Here is a 15,870-nt window from a genome sequence, read left to right as displayed (position 1 = left end):
TAAGGGCTACAACTTCTTGTCTCAATGTGTCAAAATCTTTGGTCATTTGGTCTTTGAATTCGTTGAATTCTTGAGATATCTTTTGGGTTACTGCTTGGAATTCTAATTCAATCTTATTTGCTATCCAGATTCTGAATTCGATTTCTGACATCTCAGCTATTTGTTTGTGCATGAGATCTTGTGCTGTGTCTGCCCCATTGATCCTTGGGGGAGTTGATCTACTCTGATTATTCATATTGCCAGAGTTTTTCTGTTGATTTCGTCTCATGATTGTTTTTCACCATTGCCTCTGGCCATTCTCAGAGTTGGGGAGGTGTCTTTCCAAGATTAGACCCCAGCGGAATCACTCTATTGCTGCTGGATCTTTGTAGAGCAAAGATCACTCTATTGTTGCTGGATCTTTCTAGGGCAAAGACTCTGTGTAGTTTCTCTGGGGCTGCCCCAGCCAGGGAGTTCTGGTTGTGGGAGCAGCTCCGGAGTGTGACACACCCGGATCCAGCCACAGGGGGGTTGGGGGGGTGCACACGGTTCTGGGAGTGCCTGGAACCCAGTGACTTTGGCACAGAGAGCCCAAGGCTCCAGCAGTCTCTGGCCAGGAGAAGGGCTCTGGGCAGTGGCAGGGAGGGCTCTGGAGGGCATGCGGCTACCAGAGTCCCTGGCCAGTCAAGCAGGCCGGTGTGGAGGCAGGGAGGGTACAGGAGGGAGGACATGGGGCTGCATGGCTCCTGCGGTTCCTGGTCAGGGCGTGCTGAGGGCTGGCGGGTGCGGGTCGCAGGTCGGGGTCATGGCGCAGCTCTTACCGAGGTCCGGGCTGGTGCTGATCACGGTCAAGGTGCAGTTCTTATGGAGGTCTGGGCAGCACAGCTCTTACAGAGGTCCAGGCAGGCACCAGTTGCCATCACGGCAGAGCTCTTACAGAGGTCCGGGCGGTATCTCAAGATTTTATACTCATCTTATGAGAAGACCCTTTAATAGTGTTTCAGATAAAGCTGTGTCTTCATTTCCTTCTTTAGGCTGAGATGACCAATTCTGGCAAAAAAACTCTCAATATTACCACATTCCAGCTGGGCAAGAGAAGGGGAGAGGGTATCTGCCACTGCCCAGTCTCCACTGATGCCTTCCTGTCTTCTGGATTTCCACAGTGTCCAATTCTTTATTTCATATTTGCATCCTGGCCCCTCTCTGCAAGGATTATTTGGTGAAGCTAAAGCAGCACATCAACCAGCAGCATCTGAGGGCTGTGGCAGCAAGATGTCAACAACAAACTGTCATTGGCATTCCATTTATGAACCTTCAAACGGCATCAGATCTTTTCCGTGGGAAACCAGGTCAGGTCAGACAAGACAAATCCCCAGATGTTTGCTAATTAAAAAAAAAAGTAGGAGTTCCACATGTGCCTGGAATGTACAAAGTTGAAATGAGCATTGCTACCACACTAGGAACAATAAAAGCCAGGTGAACTACAAAATCATACATTTCCTGAATTTATCAGATAACTGATGTTGCAAAGCAATCATGTACTCTGAAATCTAAGAAGATTCCACTTATAAGATTATCTTCATTTGACCTGACTCAGAGCTCATTCCCCATAGAAGCCTTTTCCCTTGGGCCTTTGTCAAAAACAATTAGGTGCAATTGTCATAACATTGTGGCTACCTGAGGCCCTGGATAACAGTTGGGACAAACAGTAGGCTACCAAAAAGCTTAAAAGGAAGAACTGAGGAATAAGATATCCACAGGAGTTTAACAAGTCCCAAGAAGTTTCTGGGAATCTTGAAGGCTGTGCACATACATAGGATGTAGGTGGGGTCAGGAAGGACCTGAGAGTCCCTACTCTCTCCCTTATGGATGACTTCAGGGCTCTGTGATGCAGGAAGCAAAGATGAAGGCAGAGTTGCCAACTGCAGTGCTGAATGTTGAATGTGGCCTCCAACATGCACACAGAATCCCTTGGCAGGAAATGAGAGACCCACTGATTCCAGGCATTTAAGGAAGGAAATCTCTGTCTAATCTTAGCTGAGCACTATGCTAGCTGGATAGAGACTCTAGTGACCACATATAACAAGTACAGACTTTACAGAATTAGTTCAGGAAAGCCATGAAAAAATATAAAAAACGGTAGCAAACAGCAACAACAAACCCTGGGAAGGAGCAGAATACGGTTTTCAGATTTACCATATAGATAATCGAAACATTGTGTTGTCAAAAACTAAAAAATAATTATGAGACAAGAAGAGAAAAAAACAGGAAAGTATAACTTATACATAGTAAAGAAATACAAAAGTATTTGGTAAAAACTATCTCTGAGAGAGCTCAGACATTAGATTTATTAGATAAGAACTTTAAATCAGCCATTTTAATCACTTCAAAGACCTCAAAGAAACCGTATCTAACTAACTAAAAGAAACCATGAGTATAATGCCTCACTAAGCACTAAAGACATTTAAATAATACAAAGAACTAAATTTTTAAAAAATCAATGTAACTGCCATACCAATAGACTGAAAAAGATAAATCGTATAATTTTTCAATAGATGCACAAAAAGCATTTGACAACACTCATTCATGATTTTATAAATAATTCTCAGCAAACTAGGAATGAAGGGAGTTTTCTCAGTCCAATAGAGGGAGTCTACAAAAGGCCTACTGCTAACATAATACATAGTGGGAAAACACTAAGACCTTTCCTCCAAGATCGGGAACAAATCAAAGATATGCTCACTTATTACTCTACTTAACATTGCACTAGACGCTCTCTAGGCAGTGTGCAAGAAAAGAAGTAAAAGGCATTTCTTTATTGAAAATACGAATCATTTTAAGAGTCATTATCATCCACAGATCCACAAATGATATGACTATCTACATAAAAAATTCCAAAGAACATCCAAAATTGTACTAGACCTATTAAGTATGATTAGCAACATTACAGTGTAAAAGCCAATATGGAAAACTGACTATACTTCCTTATGCTATTAATGGAAAAATTAGAAAATAAAATTTTTTGAAAGTATTTAAAATAGCACCATAAAATATTAAATACTTTGGTATAAACCTAACAAAACATGCGCCAGGTCTGTATGCTGACAACTGTAAAACACTGATAAAAGAAATCAAAAAGACGTATGTAAATGAAAAGATATGCCATATTTGTGGATTGCAAGACTCATATGGTTAAGATATTGTGTATTCCCCAAGTTATTCCATAATTCAATACAACCTCAATATATTTACCAATAAGATTTTCTATGGAAATCAACAAGGTAATTTTAAAATTTATTTGGAAAAACTAAGGAACTAGAACAGTCAAAACGCCAAAGTTGGAGGATTTACACTTTCTGGATTCAGAGTCCAAAGCACTCACCATTACACAATGGAAACATCCAAAGGATTTACACTTTCTGATTTCAAGACTTATTGCTGCAACAATTAAGACAGTATGGTATTGGTGAAGGGTGGATCCGTAGATCAAAAGAACATAATAGAAGAATAAGAATAGATCTATGCTTATGTAAGTGGTTGATTTTTGATAAAGTTGGAAGGGAAATTCAATGGGAAAAAAGGTAATATTTTTAACAAATGGTTTTAGAGAAACTGGACAGAGTTATATAAAAAAATAAATAAATAAACCTTCAGCTGGGCACAGAGGCATGTGTCTGTAGTCCCAGCTACTTGGGAGACTGAGGCAGGGGGATTTCTTGAGCCCAGGAGTTTGAGTTCAGGCTGGGCAAATAGCAAGACCTCATCTCTAGAAAAAAATTTAAAATAAAAAAACTTTAAAACTAAACTTTGATCCTCACCTCTTGCTTTATGCACAAATTAACTCAAAATGGTTTGTAAACATAAATGTAAAGCCGCAAATGATAACTTTTCTAGAAGAAAATACGTAAGAAAATCCTTGTAAATATGGATTAGGCAAAAATTTCTTAGATATGACATCAATAATATGATTCATAATAGAAAAAAATAAATTGGACTGCCTCTCCAAAAGACCTTGTTAAGAAATTGGCAAGTCCTGGCTTGGCGTCTGTAGCTCAAGCAGTGAAGGTGCCAGCCACATACACCTGAGCTGGCAGGTCAAATCCAGCCCAGGCCACCAAACAACAATGATGGCTACAACTAAAAAATAGCTGGGCATTGTGGCGGGCGCCTGTAGTCCCAGCTACTTGGGAGGCGGAGGCAGGAGACTTGCTTGAGCCCAGGAGTTGGAAGTTGCTGTGAGCTGTGATGCCACAGCACTCTACCTAGGGTGACAGCTTGAGGCTCTGTCTCAAAAAAAAAAAAAAAAAAGAAAATGGCAAGTCTAGCCATAGACTAGGAGAAAATATTTTCAAAAACACCTATCTGATAAAGGGCATGTATCTATACACATAAAGAGCTATCAGAATTTAATAATAAGAAAACAACTCAATTTTAAAATGGGTGAAGATTTGACTACACACTACCAAAGAAGGTATATTAATAGCAAATAAGCACATGAGAAGATGAACCACATCATTAGGCCCTAGAGAAATGGAAATAAAAACCACAATGAAATACCACTCCAGATGGCTAAAATCAAACAAATCGATAATAGCAAGAGCTGGCAATGATGCAGAACATCTAGAACTCTTACATGTTGCTGATGGGAACATAAAATGGTACAAACACTTTGAAAAACCATTTGCCAGTTTCTTATGAAGTTAAATATATGTTTACCCAGGCCAGCATTTTCTTTCTAGTTATTTACTGAAGAGAAATGAACATTTATGTTCATATAAAATATGTACATGAATGTTGACAACAGCTTTATTCACAATTGACAAAAATTAGAAACTATCCATCAACATGTAACTACCCATCAACATTTAAACAGGAGGCCAGTTCACTGTCCCTCAGATCGTTGGAGGGCTAGACTATAGTTAAAAAAAAAAAAAAAAACTACGAACAAATTCCTATGCACACTGCACATATCTTATTTTGAAGTAAAAAAACAAAACAGGAACAAATACAATCACACCGCCTCATTTGGCCTGCGGGCTGTAGTTTGAGGACCCCTGGAAACAATTATAAATCCAAACAATGGAATATTAGTCAGCAATAAAAAGAGACAAACTAAGAATGTTTTACAACATAAACAAATCTGAAATGCTAGGTCAAAAAAGCCAGACTCAAAAGGTTACAAATGGCACAATTTTATTTATATGCCATTCTGGACAAAACAAAACTACAGGGATAAAAAATAGATCAGAAGTTGCCAGGAACTGGAGATGGGGATGGGCCACAATGGAGCACAAGGGAATTTCGAGGGTGGAATTGAACTGTTCTGTAATTTGAATATGGTGGTGGTTCTGTGACTATACACTTGCCAGAATGCACAGGACACTAAAAAGAGTGAATTTTACCAGATGCAAATTATCTCATTTGTATCTGATTCTGGCAAATTGCTCAAACACCAGGCTCCTCAAAACACACACTGGAAACCACTGGCATAACAGTGGTCCAGAAAATTTTAGAGGAATCCTATCATCAATGGGATGTTGAGTCAGTGGGTATGATAGGTAATGAAGCCCGATTCTCAGCGTTGAGTCTGTGTACCAGAGGAAATATACCCGTGAGGAAAATTGTGGCAACCACAAACCAGACAATAGGGTGAGGTCTTCATGTTAATGAAGATAGTCTTTGTGTGGACATGTTTTGTGAGAACCAAGCCCATCTCCTGAATCATGGCCTAGAGCACAAAAGACTGCTCATCACCTGATGCAGACTTTTCAGCTCTTTGAGCTAAAAGCCTTTAAAATCCAGTAATAAATTCACCTGCCAGGTGGCTTCCTGCTGTTTTATTGAATTGTTTTTACCTGCTCCTCAATAGAGATCAAACTTAACACAGATTTCCATGGGTTGTAGAAACTATTGGTCTATTTACATAAAATCATTCACTTTCGACATCATACCTTTTTCTGTGAGCAGCATCAAACATTTCCTCTCCTGGACACACTTCTAACATCTCTCCTCTGTCATTTCTGAGCAAACAAAATACAGATGAGTTGCCTTGCCTCGGTTCTCAGACAACCTTCACTCTGCCAGGGGCAGGCAGGTAAACATTCCCAAACACAAGTTCCAGAAATGACTTCCCACCCTGACAGGAGGATTTTCATTTCTTCCACTAATAAGGGGAATGTTTTGAAATCCAAGGGATATTCTTTCTCTGATTAGGAAAAGTATCTTAATCTGTTTTGTGCTTCTATAACAGGATACCAGAGCCTGGGTAATTTATAAAGAAAAGAAATGTATTTGGTTCATGATTCTGGAGGCTGGGAAGTCCAACATTGAAGGGTTGGTACCTGGTGGGGGCCTTCTTGCTATGTCATGGCAGAAGGCATTATTTGGGAAACACACAGAGAGAGGGAGAGAAAGAGAGAGGAGCTGAATTCATCCCTTTCATATGGAACCCATTCCAGTGATAATAAACCTACTCCCACAATAATGGCATTAATCTATTCAGCAGGGCAGAGCCTTCATGATCGGATCACCTCTTAAAGGTCCACCTCTGCATGCTGTTGGGAATTAAGTTTCCAGCATATGAACTTTGGGGGACATATTCAAACCACAGCAAAAGGGGAGGAACTGCTAAAGCTAACATTTCTTGGTCTCATTGTTGTCTTTTGATAAAACTAATTTATAAATGTTAAAACATTAGAAATAAGTTACAGATAATTTAATAGAGCATGTGTCAGAAATAATCTATGGTGGTTTTAAACTAATTATATGTATCACCTACAGGTGATATTAATATTATCCTAAAGTCTTGACATCTGAATTCTTCAAGACAGAAAACTAAGCCATTTTTTAAAGCTTCCCACTCATGATGTGTTAGGTAGTGAGCACAGAACAAAATGGGGGCAAGGAAGAGTTCAATCCAAAGGGAAAAATCTTGTTGTTTTCGTATCCTCCACTGGAAGGCTGCACACGCTGAAAAAGTAACTTGGCAGAGAAGGGGAGAGAAGTCTCGGTGGTCTGTGGACGGCTTGGAAAAATCTCAGCCTCCCCCCAGGCCTGCATCCCTTCTCATCCTAAGGGCAACTGGTAAGTGAAAGTCATTGTTTCCATCCAGACTTACTGATCTTGCCCTGTTTAGTTCTTTTCCTTTCTCTTCTTTGCCTTGCTCAAGCTCAAGTTTTTCATTAAGCTATTGCTATAGTGTTCTCATTACTTTCTGTACTGCTCTACGGTCTATGTCAGCACCAAATCATTCCTTGTTCAGCACACCAGAACATCTGACAACACCCCTTACCCTCAGAATAACATGGACACACCTTAGGCTGGCACTTCAGAGTCCCCTCTAGGAGACCGGCACATCCTGGGCTTCCAAGCTCTCCTGTCCTCTCCCCTTCCTTGCACCTGTCCTTCCACTCCTTCCTATGTCTGTGACTCTCATGCCAGACTTGAAATTTCTCCTCCACCTTCAGCTTCTCACTACCACCCATCCTCCAAGGCTCAAATGGCACCTCTTTCAGGAGACATTGGCTAAAGCCTCCAGCAGGGAGTGGACTTCTATGTAACCTCCAGGTTACATTCTTCCCTATATTGTCATTATTTGTGTATGTGGGGATGTGGGGAATATATCCACACATCTTTTTTCTTTACATTGCAAATTCCTAGAAGGCAGGTTTTACAGCTTACCCTCAATTGTACCTGTACACTCAATGCTCATGGTAGACACGCAATAGGCAGTGGTTTCTTCACTCAACAATACGTAGGAGTTTTAAGTGGATAAAAAAATGAATAGAGCTGAAGTTGGGAATGGAAGAAAGAAAACCACAGTGCTTTTGTCATTGTATGTGAATAAAGGCAGCAAGGAACGCAGCTAGGGACAACTGAAGGGGCATTACAGACAGGAAGAGCAGGTGGAGACCTTAACCACAGGCGAAGGGCAGGAATCAGGACACTCTCAGCTCCAGCCTTCCAAAAGCCAACCTGCTGCGCGAACAGCGACATAAGCTGTTGTCATAACTGTTTACAGGGAAGCCTTATTCTCCAGGGGCACATGCAGAAATATGGCTTTCTAGTTTTAGAACTGCAGTGGCAAACGATGACCGATAATTATCGCATTGTTTTTATTTTAATATGTAGGAATTTTTTTAAGTCAGTGGATTTACTGTCCAACAAAAGACTGAATCAACAACTGTAGATACTGGAATTATCTCACTAAATATAAAATTATTTTCTCTCATCTTCTTCTCAGGAGGCTTCACTTCTCACGGTCTCTTAGGAACAGAGAGCAAATGTGTCCCAGAGCTTTAGAATCCCTGGACGAGAGCGTCATAAGCTCAGGGTAGAACTGCCAAGTGATGCTGTTTTATGAGAGTCACAGAAGAGTCACTGCAGGGTGTACAACCCTTTAAAGCAAACACACAAAGAAGATCTGCATTTACAAAGATTAATGAGGTAGTCAACAGTCACTGACAAAAGCACTCACCCTTTTCAGAAATGCATCAGCCGCAGGAAGCAGAGCCCACCTGTCCTCACATTGCTCAGTGAGTGATGACCCTCCCGTCACTTGGTACCAATGTGAGCCACACATGAGCAGACATCCTTTCTCCCTAGCCCATTGAAAAGTCAGTAGATAATTTTGGAACTGTGACTATTTTTCCAGTTACCTTTTATGGAACTTTTATTTCTTTATCAATCAAGAAATGATTAATGTGACTCATCAACATAGCCCCAAATGCAGTCGGGATACAGACACCTTTCCGGTGTCTTAGTCATTTCTATTTCCATAAGCTGACTCTTTGCTTCTTCATTTTGGCCAGAATTTTGCTGTTTTCTGGTTAATTTAAACATTTACTCCATTAGTAACAGACATATGGTAGGAACTTAAACTACGAATGTCGAATGAACATAAGGTTTCTTTCACTCCATGTACCAACTTAAGTCTTAGTCATGGTTATGCCAAGTATAATGAACTATGAACCCTGAGTAACTAGAACTTGGCTGCTTTTAATTTTCTTCTCCACCAAAATGTCTAGTATAGGATTCTGCAAACAGCACACACATCCACGTGAGAATGTGCTGGGCCGTGCACACGCTCACATGTGCACAGGATTATCAGCTATTCAGTTAGCTTCCTGGATTCTCAGTCAATTAACTTTGGACTTTATCTATCATGGGTCCATGATCTCCATTGTACCTGGAAAATACCAATATGATTATAGGATTCTGGAGGTTGCTTAACATGTTTGGTTTTATATAGTAGTTGTTGGTGAATAATTGATTGGTTTAGGGTTGCCCAGTCCTCTGGACAGATTTCTATTTTAAATCAACAATAGGTTATTGCAATACTATAATGCTGGCTTGGCGCCTGTAGCATAGTGGTTATGTCATCAGTCACATACACAGGCTGGAGGGTTTGAAACTGGCCTGGGCCTGCTAAACAACAATGATAACTACAACTAAAAATAGCTGGGTATTGTGGCAGGCTCCTGTAGTCCCAGCTACTTGGGAGGCTGAGGAAAGAGAATCGCTTAAGCCCAAAAGTTTGAGGTTACTGTGAGCTGTGACACCACGGCACTCTACCAAGGGCAACATAGTGAAACTCTGTCTCAACAAAAAAACCAACCAAAAAAACAAAAACTATAATGCTGTCAACTGAAAACATCCCCATTGCTTAGATGATTTTGGGTTTTATTTGAGTTGTCACTTGTCCTCAGCCTTATCTGTTTTCATACATGATATTGTCTATTTTTTTTTCCATTTCAAGGCTTTGGGTATACTTACATTTTAACAACACACAAAGCAGTGGGAAACTAGGCTTCAAGAGTCAAATGGAGTACAGGCTCTGCTGCTTATGGGATGTAAGACCTTTGGCTTGATTGCTCAGCCTGTTGAAAGTCACTTTTCTAAGCTATAAATTGAAAATAATAATGGTACACACCCCTTAGAGGTGCTGAGGGGATTGTGTGAGATAGTGGGTGTAAGATATCTGGTGCGTAACAGACCTTAGAAAACATCACTTGAAGTCTCTCTTCTTTCCTAGGATTAATAATCCCAATACTCATACAGCACCTGTAAAGAGTTACTCCTGGAATGTCGATTTAAGAGCATTTTCTAGGTTCTGTGCAGCACAGCTCCCCATGGCATCTGAGGCCTGTGTGGTCTGGTCCTGCTTCGCTCCCAACTTCCCCTCACTGGTGCCCACGACACACAGGCCTCTTCTGTCTTCCTCCATCTCACCATGCTGCTCTGCTCCCCCCTCACCACCTTCTGAAGATTCTTTCCCCATCCAGACACCAGATCCTAGTAAGCTCTCGACCCCTCCCACCACCCATGTGATTTCCATTTGGCCTTCATCTCTTAGCTTCAATGTCACTCACCTAGCGGGACTTTCCCTAATACCCCTCCCCAAGATTAAATCTCCTCTTAGGCTCTCTCATGGTATCCAATACTCATTCTTATAGTAGTTGTTGCATTATGAGTTATATATTTGTACAAAACTTTGAAACTTAACTAAAGAGTTAAGTTAAAGGAGGCGTTTAGAGTGAGCCTTAATACACTCTGACTAGTGTCCTTGTAAGTGGGGATTAGGACACAGAGAGAGACACCAACGATGTGCCATATGAGGACACAGCACAGTCAGCCATCTTCAAGCCAAGGAGAAGGGTTTGAGAAATCAAACCTGTTGACACCTTAATCTTGAACGTCTAGCCTCCAGAAGTGTGAGAAAATAAATTTCCATTGTTTAAGCCATCCAGTCTGTAGTATTTTGCTATAATACCAACTATACATTAAGTCCTGTCTTTCTCTGCTAGATGTGATCTCTGTAAGGATAGGAAATGCGTCTGCACTTCACCACTAAACTCTCAGCACATAGTTCAGTTTCTGGCTCTAAGCAGGAGCCAGTATATTTCTGTTTAATTCATGAATTCATGAATAAATGAATGAATGATGCAGGGATGTGTCAATTTTATGCTGAAAGCTCTGTCTTCTGGGTTTTTCAATGTTCTTCTTCTATGACACTGACCACAGAAATGTTGAGTAAGTATTTATTTGGGGAAAGCAAGAACGTCTGAGACTACGAATGTCAAATGCTAGCTCATTTGAAAGGGTTCTCAAATGTGTGATTCCGGCACAGAATAGGGGCAGCTTAGGAGACAAGCCCCACAGGAGGTTCCCAGCAGTCTGCTCTCCCTCCCTGGGGTGTGAGTGCCCACAGTAGCAGGGTGCAGACAGGCCTTGGTGCTGTGCTGTAGGGACCCCACAGCTCCCTCCCTAGGACAATGCCTCAGAACTGGGAAAGGGCCCCCAAAGAGTGCCTGAACTAGTCCCAGGTTCAGACTTCCCGTTTTACCAACACCAAGAGTCTGAAGCTAATCTTTGGGGGCCCTGGAAGACCAGATGTCATCTAGGTATTCATGAGAATGATCTAAATTGGTACAAATTGAGCCTCTAGGGAAACCTAAAGTCTCCTGGGGTGTATTTGGAGTTACAGGGCATCTAGAAGCCCACACATGTCCTTAGGTGTATGGTGACTTACATGGTCACCTGCTTTGAAGGACAAGAAGGTCCTTCCCCCTCCCCAATAGCATCCCTCTCCATTATCAGGTGGGGAAATGCCAAAAATCCCATCACTGACATGTCACTCTTTTAAGGTCGACATCACTATATCAGGTAAGCTCCTTTTTAGAGTAAACCTCTACTCTACCAATCACTCAGCATTTTCAGTCTTTAACAACTCATTATCAATTAATTAACCAACTGTTTTCTCCAGATGGACTTGACCTGGCTTGAGTCAGAATGGAGGAAAGAAGACAGAGGCATATCCAGGGGAAACAGGTCTTGAATAAAGTCCTGCCACCTTCACCTGTTTTCTAGAACTCGGACACTCAAACCACAGGCCCTCACATGTGTGCCTCGGTGCCGTGTGTCCTCGTACTGAGATTCCAGGATCCCAAGGCACCAAGAAAGGAGAATACCAAGTTGTGGCAATTCTCCAGCTGTAGGAAGTAGAAGTAATAAAAGGGACTTTCCTTTATGCTGGCCCTTTGTTCCCTTTCCTCCTGGGTCTATAAATGGTTAAGCTATCTAAGCTGGTAGGAGAAGCTTTCTGCCTTCTTGTAAAGTTTGATTCCTGGAGGCAGATTTTTTTTTTTTTTTAAATCCTGCAAGTGTCAGATAATTGGAAGGGTGGAGTGAGGCTGTAAACCACGACACACCTTTGTCAGGACTTGTTTGGAAGCACAGAGCAGAAAGAAACAAGGTGGAGAGAAGAACATTTTTGAAAGATCACTCAGCTTTAACACACCTTGGCTGGGGCTGGATAAAAAAAAGTGGGCACTGCAGATTCTAGAAGAAAACGTCAGGGGACGAGACGCGGGGATTTATTGGAAGTTCTTTCCAGTTCCTGCAAAATCTCAAGCCAGGTAAGTAATAAGAAGACTGACCTTTCTCCCTTCTTCTGAGACTTTGCTTGAAGGTTTGCCATTTAGAAATTAAATGTTTATTGGAGAAAAGAAGATGAAGTTCTCTAAAAAACTTTCTATATTCTAGTTGACGTGATGAATTCACTATCAATGATGGCTTTGGTGTAGGCATTCTGCTTAGAGTGGGTCTTTTAAAGGAAGCAGGGAAGATCCATGAATGGGAAAGAGTTGGAGACCAGTTACATAGAATCTGGTGGCAAGATTTTCCTGTGTATTTCAGTATCATAAAATGACTTGGGTGTTATATTAAGTTGTTTGATTTAGAATATGATAAGGCTTATCATTCCTTCTCTCTCATCTGCAATTTCTCCTCCTTCTCTCTCTCCCCCCTAGACAGAATAGAACAGCTTAGAGGTGAAGTTACATGCAGGCAAGTGTAAGCGTGGCAGAGTGTCTTCTAGAGGGAGCCCCTGGGATGCCTGGGCCTCTCTGTTGAAATTCAGGGTCTGGCAAACATTGTTGTTTATCACACTGCAAAATTGCTCCTGTCCTTAAAGTAAAGTGAAATCTTCGAAGTGATCTAATTAATACAGGAATTTCTTAGAGTCAAATTTAAAGGAAGAAAGAAAAAGAATTTTTTTCTGAGTACATACTCTTACTGGCCGACTTTGGACCCACCTCACCCTCCACCCCCCAAATCACCTTGAGGTGAGAATTACCACTTTAGGGATCTAACAGGACCATGTTAACAGCTAATATTATCACTTTACTTTTTGAAATGAAGGCAAAACCTTTGGCAAATTACTACCTCTAAGAGGATTAATCAGTTGTCTAATAATTGGATTTGTTACGAATGTGAAGTATAGTAAGATTTCTTAAAAGGTATTTGTTTGAAAAGCAGAATTGTTTCTTTTCTTCTCAGCTCCCCGTATGTTCTCTAAGGCAGAGACCTGAGTCACAATTAACCTAAAACAGATGTCTGGCCCCTGATGGTGCCTTTCAGAGATTTGAAGGGGCCTATTTTACTCTTAGGCCCTGCAAAACACCCTCGTGAACCTGATCAGCATTTACATGGGGCAATTAAAGGGAACAGTCCTGCTTCAGACTTGCACAGAAACACCTCAGACTGGTGAAACCAATCAGACTTAAGAACTAAGCACATTCTTAGGTGACAACTGACCAAAAGAAGTCTGCGTTTGTTTTGTTTTATTTGCCATTATTAACTGTAGCAGGAAACAACTGTAAACAGCCCACACAACCACAAAGCTGGAGCCCACCACCTCCCATTCAGGAAAATCAAGGATGCCAAATATTCCGAACAAGCAAACCCATCTCTGGGGTGTTGTGGAGACAAAATTTTGACCGACAACCCCAGGGCACTTGTTTCCTGGCTATCCGGCTGCGTTCTTGGCCCGTCTATGTTATCAGGTCAATAGTCAGTGGACGGCAATTTTGGTTTGGTTTTGTTTTAAATTTTTTAATGTACAGAGATTGGAGTAATAGAGGCTATGAAAATACTTGTAATTCCTTAACACAGTACAGGAACATTTATTCCTAAAATTAAAAATAGGGAGAAAAACACTTATCTTTTTTCCCTATCTTTATTCTATCAAGAACAAAGTGTTTCATGTGTCATTAGAATAAGACAAAGTTAATGAAATGATTTGTTATCACTAACAGTGGTTCGTCCATGTTTGTCCACAGCCCCATGTGCTTAGTTTTAGGTGGATCTGACATCACTTAAATGAAGTAGAAAAGAAAAAAAAAATCATGAAAGTAGAGAATTGATTTTAAACTGTATCTTCTTGCATACGAAAATGGCATGAGATCATTTTTATATCTTCCAAAGAAAATTAGCTATGGAATAACCACGAAGCAGCCCTTGAGATCTGCGGATGGAAATTCATATAATTTGGGGATTGAAAGCTTGAATATGCTGCTCATCCTTAGCTCTAGTGAAGTAGCCAAACATCCAAGAAGTTACATATTATGCTGTTTGATGGTGGTTCCATTGAGTACTGCTTTTGGAAGGCGAGTGCCCTGGCAGGTACTGTAAGGGAGGCAGGCTCGGGCACGTACGTGGTCAGAAAACTCTTCTTTCCCTAACACTACACTTTAAAAAACTATCAGCACTTAAAATGTTTAAAAAAGAAGTCCTTCTAGAATGCTGCAGGTCTCCTGGATGATCCTGGTCTAGGTTTGTGTCTCAGCCCATCACTCTCCATTTAATAACTCACTTATAGAAAGCTTCCTCTTACATTGGGTTTAAAGGAGTCCACCTCCTGACACATCCTTGACACCTCAGGCTGTCGGTCTGGCTCTTTGTCATTTGAGTGGCTGCAGGCTAAGAGAGAGGACCTACCTGTCCCTACCCAGGGCAGGGTCTATGCACTGGGCACTTCTAGCGAGGGACCCCTTCAAATGTCTCAGTAGGCCTTCACTTCCTACCCTCTGGAAGTTGAGGAACCCTTGGATTTTTGCTGCAGAAATCAAGTTTTTGTTATTAGGACTTAGTGAAAAGATGGAGGGCTATAGCTAGAAATGCCTGTTATTTTTCTGGATATAGAAAGAACAGGCAAAACATGTCAGGTTTGCTGCCTGGAGACTGAACTCAGCAAACCAAGCTAACGTCTGCCTAAATGCAACAAGCACTATAGCCAATCCGGAGTGTACAGCCACTGGTAGCAACTTTCACTTGATGAATCAAAAGATGCAATAACTTGTGGGAAATAAGAGCCTGTGGATTGTTATAAACAGTTCCTTTCAAGACAATATTTAATATGGATTCAGGTACCATCCTGGAGAGTTAGTCACCTCCCCACCAGCAGTAGGTACATTTAAATGTTTAATTTCTCCAAATGCCTCCTGGTCCATAGCTAATGATCAAAACGATGTGTAAATGGGCTTCTAAGTTACCAAAAGTAATTAATATTTAAAAAAGGATTTCAAAGAGCGGATCAGCTGCATGTTGGTTTGCTTGATACAAGGCATACGAGTTATAGAGTCCCAGGCCAGCTTTGGTCTTCTAACGAGGATAGCCTTCCCCATTAACCTGTTTATGAAGCCCCTCCTCTAGGTTCCAGGAAACATACACATAAAGATAGTCTATGGCCTCTCAGATCCAGCTAGGATTTTTTCATGATGCCTCATTCCTTGCCTACAGCTGTGTTTAAGAAAAATCGATGAGCAAGAAGTTGGCACATTTGACCAGGCCCTGAAGCTAACACCAGGTAGTTGATCAGCTAGCTGGTCTCATGTGGTCTTGGTTTTTAGGAGGGAAGTAACCCAGGGCCACATTATGACTTTCCTGAGCTCTAGACAGTTTTGCCTTTGTGGGCCCCTTCCTCATTAAAAACTTTCTAAAATTATATTTTACAACTCCATTGGTATAAAGAAGAATGTAATCCAGGTTAGATTATGTTTGTTTTTCCTTTTGATGTTAAAAGAATTAAAATATTTTTATGGACCCCTCCAA

At 41.1% G+C, this 15,870-nt stretch overlaps 1 protein-coding gene across 2 annotated transcripts in view; it reads left to right on the top strand.

Annotated features, from left to right (window-relative positions):
- The first annotated feature begins 12,179 nt into the window (after positions 1 to 12,179).
- The window catches only part of COL17A1 (collagen type XVII alpha 1 chain), a 49,125-nt gene continuing 45,434 nt past the window's right edge, over positions 12,180 to 15,870 (top strand). For both annotated transcript variants that reach the window (XM_053583161.1, XM_053583160.1), the window contains exon 1: positions 12,180 to 12,395. The gene's annotated coding sequence lies outside the window, so the exon portion shown is untranslated. The remainder of the gene's footprint in view (positions 12,396 to 15,870) is intronic.

The sequence above is a fragment of the Nycticebus coucang genome, chromosome 3 (assembly GCF_027406575.1).
Source record: "Nycticebus coucang isolate mNycCou1 chromosome 3, mNycCou1.pri, whole genome shotgun sequence".
NCBI lineage: Eukaryota > Metazoa > Chordata > Mammalia > Primates > Lorisidae > Nycticebus > Nycticebus coucang.
This window is presented reverse-complemented; position numbering and strand designations above follow the sequence as displayed.